The sequence below is a fragment of the Eucyclogobius newberryi genome, unplaced genomic scaffold (assembly GCF_026437365.1).
Source record: "Eucyclogobius newberryi isolate DKJ021-1_F unplaced genomic scaffold, fEucNew1.0.hap1 SCAF_16, whole genome shotgun sequence".
NCBI lineage: Eukaryota > Metazoa > Chordata > Actinopteri > Gobiiformes > Gobiidae > Eucyclogobius > Eucyclogobius newberryi.
The window spans coordinates 8,160,947-8,171,383 of NW_027315790.1; positions in this window are offsets into that span (position 1 = coordinate 8,160,947).

Sequence of the window (10,437 nt, forward strand, 5' to 3'; positions counted from 1 at the left end):
AAAGCAAGTAAGTCTTTGTGTATTAATGTAAAAACATTGATAACTGATACTCATTAAACATTTTCTTACAATTATGATTGTAATTGTAATATTTGAAATTTAAAATGACTCCAGAGAAGAGTAGCCGACGCACTACATGCCCATGTTAATGGGGTAATTAAGAAGACTTCAGGCTTAATAACTACGTCTCTAACTCCTAACCCCTAACTCCTTAAATTAGTTATCAATAAGCCTGAATCATTCTTAATAAACTATTTGTTCATTGTGAATGAAGTCTTTGTTCATGCTTTATTGAGGCTGATTTAGGTGTAGTTATTACAAAGTACCAGCTGTAATAACGCAGTACTGTGCATATTACAGGGACGAATTCTTATTACAGGGACATTAAAACCTTCCTTCATTCATGTCCTGATACAAGTGTGACAAATTGCTCTCTAATTGCGCTGAACACGACTGTCACGGCGCAAACCGCTCGACAATAAGCTGTTTTATGCCTAACACTCCCAGGACACACGCTATAACAATAACACACTCTTGTTACATAATGCTGCAGTTCCTCTCACCTCCAGCTGGTGGCGACACACACTCAATGATCACATCCAGACTGAAAGGGAGGGGTTCCTTTGTTTTGTCAGACACAAAGACCTACAGCTTTCTGCACTTTGAATTTGACGTTTTTGAGGTATTGAGGTGTGTCAGGTTTTTCCTTTTACACATATGTATTTCTCACTGCATTAGAAATCCATGCGCCTGTACTTATGTCATCATTTCAGTTACAGGGGAGAATGTTCATATTTTGTTCTCAATTATGGAACTTTAGTATGAATTATTGATGTTTTTGATGACTATGTTTGATTTGAAAGTCATTGGCATAATGCAAAACACAGACATTCAGGAATGTGGAGCTGGTTCGATCATTAGTGCCTCCTCCTTCGCCCTGGGCGCTGCTACGTAACTTGTTGCCAGGGTAACAAGCGTGGAGAGGAGTTTGGTTCCTGTAGGTTTTGGCGAAGACGATATGATTTTGTTCAGTGCTTTATTGGCATGAGGAACAGGTCAAATGTGTATCGTCGTCCTTCTGCGGGTTTGGTTGGTTTGGTCATAGTTCCAAATGAGGGACAAGAGCTGTTTTTTGTGTAAAAATAATAAGGCCTATTTACAAAGCATTGTAGTGTTTGATTATCATTAACTAATCATCACTGATCGTTCATAATCATTTACAAACCTCAAGCAAATACTGAACTAATCAATATAAGTTCATAAAGCAAACCATTCAATGTTCAAAGTTCACATCTAAACTCCAGATTATTACACAGGTCTGAACATGAAAACACATGAAAAGAACAAACTGAACCTTTTCAGCCTCTGGGTCACTCTAAAACTGTATTTAATTCAAATTAAATCAATATTAGACTAATGCCTCTGCCCCACTATCAGATGACATCACAACATTCGGCCAATAACAAGATAGATAAATATATAAATATAGATGTAGATAAATATATAAATATAGTTAAAACGCAGATTTCTGTTGTGATATAGTGAGTTCTATGGCACAGTCACTGATAGAAATGATCAGGTTCAACATTTGTGACTTCACTTTGGTGATAACAGGGAAAACTGGATCTTGCCCCATCTGGGAGTATGACATCGCATTCTAGAATGGAACGGAGCTAGGAATCGCTATGGCAACGGTAAATATGTTTCATAACTTTGAAATTCATAAACATGTTTCTTTTGATGGCTCACAGTCCTGGACACAATTTTTAAATGCTTTTCATTAAACGCAAAAACACATCTTTAGGATCCAATTGGACAATGTTGTTGTTTCCAGCTGAAAGCGTGCAGTGTAAAAACGTCACCATGGTGATGGGATTGTTCTAGCTTGTGGCAAGGCCGGACTGGCATACTTACTGATGGGTAAGTGGGCCGCTGTGGGCCGAGCGGGTAGAGGAGGAGAGCAGCGCTGGTGGATGCTCCAGGGCCACTCTCTTCCCTCGTCTGACTCCATTTACCAGATCAAGCCCGTCTTCTAAACGAGGGGGGTTTGGATGGAGGACGAGAGCCCCCAGAGCCCCCAGAGCCCCTCGCACCAAACTGACCTCTGGACCAGTTCTCAAAATGATTTCTGGGGTCCCGAAATAATGTGAACATTTGTGAAACTGTCTTAAAGACTTAAAGACACCTTTCAAACACAGTGTAACAGGTGTGTTCCTGCTTGTTGGCCCACCAAACATATTTATTTATTTAGTCAGGACTAAACATGGACCGGCCTCCTGCTGGTGCCAAAGTCAGGACTAAACATGGACCAGCCTCCTGCTGGTGCCAGAGTCAGGACTAAACATGGACCAGCCTAAACGATACAAAGATAACGTGAGGTCACCTAAAATACAGCTCACCAACAGATTTTTACCACTTTCAGAGATGGAATTAAATGAAAAAAGGAAAGATGACGTGGCCAAAATACAGCGAGGAGGATCTGTGCCAGGAGCCAAGGTCACGCAGATTGTTTTAATTGGGGACGGCGCGATAAGTCACGTGACGCATGAAAAGATAAACACACATTCTTTTCCAAGCGCCACTGTTTCTGAGATAACGTCACTCCTTCCAAATATTATGGCTAAGCATGGAGGAGCTAAACAGCTGATTGTGCACGTGGGTGCAGTGGACATGCGGCGGGAACAGACTGAAGTTTTGAAAAAAGACTTCTTGAAGTTATTCGACGTGCTTGATAAAATGGAAATCAAAACATTCATAAGTGGACCTCTTCCAAACATCGACAGGAGGATAAACAAGTTCAGCCGGCTTCTTCAGCTGAACACATGGCTGTCCAAAGAGTGTACCCCTAGAGGACTACACTACATTGAGAACTTCTATCTATTCTGGAAACGAGAGGACCTGTTTAAGAGAAATGGCCCCCACCTATGCAGAGGTGGAGTGAGGGTGCTGACAGAGAACCTGCTCCACGCTCTGAGGCATTGGACTGGGCCTGGACAGGGTCCTGAGCAGATAGTTAGAGAAGAGAGGAATGAGAGAAGAATTCCTGCTCCATCAGCCAGAGACCGAGCCAATGTTTCAACATCAAAAGCACCACAACCTCAGCCTCCACCAAAGGATTCATCAGCAGCTGCTCCACCACCACCAGCAAAGGATTCAGCTCCAGCTGCTCCACATTCACCTCCACCGCCTCCAGCAAAGGAACAATCTTCAAAGGCCTTGGACCCATCTGTGACAAGCCCAACAACATCCCTGTCATCGCCCCTGCCTTCATACCAGCCCTGGGTTCCCCCTGCAACATCTACTCCCACTAAAGATTCATCATTCTCCTTCTCATCTCCACTCTCACCCATGGACCTTCCAGCCATTTTGAAAGTCTGATCAAATCAGGCATTAAGATCACGCCCAATATAGCAAGGGCTATGTCAATACGTATCAACTCTTCCCTGCACAAGCCGACTACACCAACAAAAGCCCCACCACCCATCCCCCCTCGCCTCTCACCTGGTCCCAAACTCTCCTTGGCTACAAAAGCCCCACCACCCATCCAACCTCGCCTTTCACCTGGTATCTCCCATAGCTAGGATGCACTGGGTCTCAGCGTTGCCGGGACTTATTGTCACATTAAAAATCAAACCAACCCGGGGCCCTATTTAAAAAGAGCCCCCCCTAGTGCTATTTCTGTAGTCACATCATCACACAGATGGAAAAACAAAATGCGAGCCAATCTGAGAAACGTGATTCATATTCCCTGTGAAAAGATAAAGCCCAGTCCCACTGAAACTAGTCTGAAACTTGCTGTGCTAAATGTCAGATCCTTATGTAACAAATCTCTCTTAATTAATAATGTTATTTCTTCTTATAATCTTGATTTTATGTTTTTAACTGAAACATGGCTTGACAAAAACACAGGAAATGTAGTTCTGATAGAATCTGCTCCACCCAACTTTAAGTTTGAATCTGAAACACGAGAAAACAAAAAAGGGGGTGGAGTCTGTGCTGTCTTTAGAGATGAAATAATTACCCGCAGGTTGTCTTTTGGGGTGTTTTCATCATTTGAGTATGTATCCTTTAAAATGGAGCTAAAACGGTCTCCATCCATTCTCTTCATTGTTTTATACAAGCCTCCCCAGCACTGCCAACGGTTTATTGATGATTTTACTGAGATGCTTTCAGTCATAAGATATTCCTTTATTGTCCCACATGGGGAAATTTCATTGGTGCAACGCAGGTAGATACAGAGGTAGATACAGAAGAACAGATCACTTATAGGAAGTCTGAAAAACACTTAGTAGAAGATCTCCTATAAATAAATAAAAACTCCCATAGACAAATAAATAAATATGCACAGACTTTGATGGTTTGGTCATTACAGGTGGTTTCAATGTGCATGTTGATAATATTTGTGACAGAAACGCTAAAGAGCTTGATGCTGTCCTTGAAACCTTCAGTCTTACTCAGCATGTGAGAGGCCCCACCCACAGCAAAGGACACACTCTAGATCTCATAATTACAAAGGGGGTAAATATTTCAAATGTTAATGTGATCGATGTTGCTCTGTCTGATCATTTCTGTGTCTTCTTTGACCTGTCTGTTTCTCCCAAACCACCGGTTGGTCCTGCAGTTGTTCAGAGGAGACACCTAAGTGATGGCACAGGTGCACTGTTTATGGAAATGATACACTTTGAAAATGTCTCATGTTCTAATGTAAATGATTTGTTGAACTCTGTTACATCTAGTGTTTTGAATGTTCTGGACACCATCGCCCCTATAAAGGCTAAAATGGTTAAAAATAAGCAGAAGGCGCCGTGGAGAAATGATAATTCGGTCAGGGCACAGAAAAGGGAGTGCCGCAGGGCCGAACGGAAATGGCGCAAGTCAAAGCTCCAGGTTCAAAAAGAGATTTACAAAGAAAAGCTGAACATGTACAACCTAATCTTATGTAGAACTAGGGAAAGATATTTTTCTGAAATAATTGGAAGCTGCAGTAACAACTCGCGTGTCCTGTTTGCCGCAGTAAACAGATTAACAAACCCTCCAGCTCAGCTGCCGTTAGAACTCATTTCCACATCCAAGTGTAATGAGTTTGCATTATTCTTTAATGACAAAGTTCAGGGCATTAAAAATGCTATAAATCCCACAATGCAAAAAAATACCCTAAAACCACCAAGACACTTAGAGCTAACTCACTTTGCACCAGTAACTGACAAAACTGTCCATGAGATCATCACCAGTCTGAGTTCATCTACATGCTGCCTTGATGTGTTACCCACCAGATTTCTAAAGTCTGTGCTGAACAGTTTGTTAGCACCATTCACTCATATAGTTAACATGTCGCTTCAATCTGGAACATTACCAATGTCTTTGAAAACTGCGGTCATAAAGCCTCTCCTAAAGAAGAGCAGTCTTGATGCCGCAGTACTGAGTCATTACCGGCCCATCTCTAATCTGCCATTTTGGGGCAAAGTCCTTGAAAAGGTTGTTTACCAACAGCTCACAGATTTCCTCTTAATAAACAACTCATTTGATGTTTTTCAGTCAGGTTTTAGACCTCATCACAGCACTGAGACTGCTCTTGTCAAGGTGACAAATGACATCCGCCTGAACACTGACACGGGCAAAGCCTCAGTCTTAATTCTGTTAGATCTGAGTGCTGCTTTTGACACTGTCGATCATGGGATCCTCTTACAGAGACTAGAGGACTGGGTGGGCATCACTGGCACTGCCCTAAACTGGTTAAGGTCCTATCTGGAAGACAGGAAGTACTTTGTTGAAATTGGTAGCTGTGTCTCAGACCACATGACCCTGACCTGTGGAGTGCCCCAAGGGTCAGTCCTGGGTCCCCTTCTGTTCAACCTCTACATGCTGCCGTTAGGTCAGCTGATACGCAGTGAAAATGTGTCCTATCACAATTATGCAGACGACACTCAGATCTATGTTTCACTATCGGCAGGTGACTATGGACCAGTAGATTCACTCTGTCACTGCATCCAACAGATCAGTTTGTGGATGCAAAACAACTTTCTCCAGCTGAACTCAGACAAGACTGAAATAATCGTTTTTGGCCCACAGAAACAAAGAGAAAGTGTTAGCGGTCACCTCCAGAGTCTCGCTCTAAAACCTACAAACCAAGTTAGAAATCTGGGGGTAATAATGGACTCAGACTTGAACTTTAATAGCCACGTCAAATCAATAACATCAGCAGCTTTTTACCATCTAAAAAACATTGCCAAAATCAAAAATATAGTGTCAAAACCAGATTTAGAGAGACTTATCCATGCGTTTGTCTCCAGTAGATTAGACTACTGTAACGGCCTGCTCACTGGCCTCTCCAAACGAGCTGTAAAACAGCTGCAGTACATCCAGAACGCTGCTGCTCGGATCCTGACTAGAACCAGGAAGTACGATCACATGAGTCCTGTTCTCAGGTCTCTGCGCTGGCTCCCTGTGGCTCAGAGAATATACTTTAAAGCAGCTCTGCTTGTGTACAAGTCTCTCCATGGCCTAGCACCAAAGTACATCTTGGACATGTTAGTGCCATATGAACCATCTCGGACTCTGAGGACCTCAGGGACCGGCCTCCTGCTGGTGCCCAGAGTCAGGACCAAACATGGGGAATCTGCGTTTCAGTTTTATGCAGCTAAAATCTGGAACAGTCTTCCTGAAGATGTGAGACAGGCTTCTACTCTGACAATGTTCAAATCTAAGCTAAAAACAGTTTTGTTTAGCTGCGCATATGACTGAAACAATTTTTTCTTTGCACTCTTCTCTTTTGTTTGTGATTTTATTAGTTTAGAAAATCAGTTGGATTGATCATTTTTAATTTAGTTAATTTATTGTATTTCTGTAATTTCTTTGTGATTTGAATGCATTTTTCCTGCTGTGTGAAGCACTTTGAATTGCCTTGTGTATGAAATGTGCTCTACAAATAAACTTGCCTTGCCTTGCCTGCTGGTGCCAGAGTCAGGACTAAACATGGACCAGCCTCCTGCTGGTGCCAGAGTCAGGACTATACATGGACTGGCCTCCTGCTGGTGCCAGAGTCAGGACTATACATGGACCGGCCTCCTGCTGGTGCCAGAGTCAGGACTAAACATAGTCTGGCCTCCTGCTGGTGCCAGAGTCAGGACTAAACATAGACTGGCCTCCTGCTGGTGCCAGAGTCAGGACTAAACATGGACCAGCCTCCTGCTGGTGCCAGAGTCAGGACTAAACATGGACCAGCCTCCTGCTGGTGCCAGAGTCAGGACTAAACATGGACCAGCCTCCTGCTGGTGCCAAAGTCAGGACTAAACATGGACCAGCCTCCTGCTGGTGCCAGAGTCAGGACTAAACATAGACCAGCCTCCTGCTGGTGCCAGAGTCAGGACTAAACATGGACCAGCCTCCTGCTGGTGCCAGAGTCAGGACTAAACATGGACCAGCCTCCTGCTGGTGCCAGAGTCAGGACTAAACATGGACCGGCCTCCTGCTGGTGCCAAAGTCAGGACTAAACGTGGACTAGCCTCATGCTGGTGCCAGTCAGGACTAAACATAGTCTGGCCTCCTGCTGGTGCCAGAGTCAGGACTAAACATAGACTGGCCTCCTGCTGGTGCTAGAATCAGAACTAAACATGGACCAGCCTCCTGCTGGTGCCAGAGTTAGGACTTAACATAGTCTGGCCTCCTGCTGGTGCCAGAGTCAGGACTAAACATAGACTGGCCTCCTGCTGGTGCTAGAATCAGAACTAAACATGGACCAGCCTCCTGCTGGTGCCAGAGTCAGGACTTAACATAGTCTGGCCTCCTGCTGGTGCCAGAGTCAGGACTAAACATAGACTGGCCTCCTGCTGTTGCCAGAGTCAGGACTAAACATGGACTAGCCTCCTGCTGGTGCCAGAGTCAGGACTAAACATGGACCGGCCTCCTGCTGGTGCCAAAGTCAGGACTAAACGTGGACTAGCCTCATGCTGGTGCCAGTCAGGACTAAACATAGTCTGGCCTCCTGCTGGTGCCAGAGTCAGGACTAAACATAGACTGGCCTCCTGCTGGTGCTAGAATCAGAACTAAACATGGACCAGCCTCCTGCTGGTGCCAGAGTCAGGACTTAACATAGTCTGGCCTCCTGCTGGTGCCAGAGTCAGGACTAAACATAGACTGGCCTCCTGCTGTTGCTAGAATCAGAACTAAACATGGACCAGCCTCCTGCTGGTGCCAGAGTCAGGACTAAACATAGACTGGCCTCCTGCTGGTGCCAGTGTCAGGACTAAACATAGACTGGCCTCCTGCTGGTGCCAGAGTCAGGACTATACATGGACCGGCCTCCTGCTGGTGCCAGAGTCAGGACTAAACATAGTCTGGCCTCCTGCTGGTGCCAGAGTCAGGACTAAACATAGACTGGCCTCCTGCTGGTGCCAGAGTCAGGACTATACATAGACTGGCCTCCTGCTGGTGCCAGAGTCAGGACTATACATGGACCGGCCTCCTGCTGGTGCCAGAGTCAGGACTAAACATAGACTGGCCTCCTGCTGGTGCCAGAGTCAGGACTATACATAGACTGGCCTCCTGCTGGTGCCAGAGTCAGGACTAAACATAGTTTGGCCTCCTGCTGGCCTCCAGAGTCAGGACTAAACATAGACTGGCCTCCTGCTGGTGCTAGAGTCAGGACTAAACATAGACTGGCCTCCTGCTGGTGCCAGAGTCAGGACTAAACATGGACCGGCCTCCTGCTGGTGCCAGAGTCAGGACTAAACATGGACCGGCTTCCTGCTGGTGCCAGAGTCAGGACTAAACATGGACCGGCTTCCTGCTGGTGCCAGAGTCAGGACTAAACATGGACCGGCTTCCTGCTGGTGCCAGAGTCAGGACTAAACATGGACCGGCCTCCTGCTGGTGCCCAGAGTCAGGACTAAACATGGACCGGACTCCTGCTGGTGCCAGAGTCAGGACTAAACATGTACTGGCCTCCTGCTGGTGCCAGAGTCAGGACTAAACATGGACCAGCTTTCTGCTGGTGCCAGAGTCAGGACTAAACATGGACCGGCCTCCTGCTGGTGCCAGAGTCAGGACTAAACATAGACTGGCCTCCTGCTAGTGCCAGAGTCAGGACTAAACATAGACTGGCCTCCTGCTGGTGCCAGAGTCAGGACTAAACATAGACCGGCCTCCTGCTGGTGCCAGAGTCAGGACTAAACATAGACTGGCCTCCTGCTGGTGCCAGAGTCAGGACTAAACATAGACTGGCCTCCTGCTGGTGCCAGAGTCAGGACTAAACATAGACCGGCCTCCAGCTGGTGCCCAGAGTCAGGACTAAACATGGACCAGCCTCCTGCTGGTGCCAGAGTCAGGACTAAACATGGACCGGCCTCCTGCTGGTGCCAGAGTCAGGACTAAACATGGGGAATCTGCGTTTCAGTTTTATGCAGCTAAAATCTGGAACAGTCTTCCTGAAGATGTGAGACAGGTTCTACTCTGACAATGTTCAAATCTAAGCTAAAAACAGTTTTGTTTAGCTGCGCATATGACTGAAAGGATTATTTTCACTCTTCTCTTTTATGCCTTAAACTGTTCAATTAGGCTACTTTATCACCTTGCAGGTAGTTTATTTTTTGTGTTTGGCGGGCGCGAACATCATCAGTTGTTATGGGGGTCGTGACTGAAAGAGGTTGAGACCACTGCTCTGAACCACGGCGTTGACAGAAAGAACACAGTTCTGTTTAACTTCTTCAATAGAACTGCAGCTGTGAACTTTGGCAAATATCTTTTCATGCATTTATCTTGTTCGTGTGGGACACAAGACTCTGTTACTGTGTATTCCTGCTACAAATAATGCTTAGATCTAACCCAAATGTCAGATATTTAATCCAGTTAAACTGTGGGAAAACAGACTCAGAATCAAGACAATACAACTTCTGGATGTCGGATGATGGGGCAAAATAAATGATTTTTAAAAGTTTCTCAAAAACACAAAGGAAGTAAAAAGACAAACTGCACCGATGAAGAGAAAAGACTAGTTCATGTTGGTTCCCACAGAACACCAAAGGTCCTGCGTTACAAAACAAATCCAGTTTGGAAAGTGAAAGGAAAAACAGTTGACAAGAAGAAATTTAAAGAACATGAAGAAAATGTATTATTTTCAATGAAACTACATAAAATTTGAATCCAATATTTGGTTACTGAAACCAAAAGAGCATCAAGACAGTACCTACAATCAGAAAAAACAAAATGAAACAGAAAAGTTCATCTCTTTTGGAGCGAATAACAAAAACAAAGCCCTGGAGCTCCAGCGCAGAAGAAGAGAGCTGAAATAAATCAAGAAAACAAGAAGCAAAGAAACATGAACAAAAGGGGGACAAATTCCTCGATAGAAGCTAAAAAAAAATCAAGAATGCAAGCACAGCAGAAACTCCACATGGAAAGAGGAGTGGAACAACAGAAGAAAACTGGTTCAAACCCATTTGT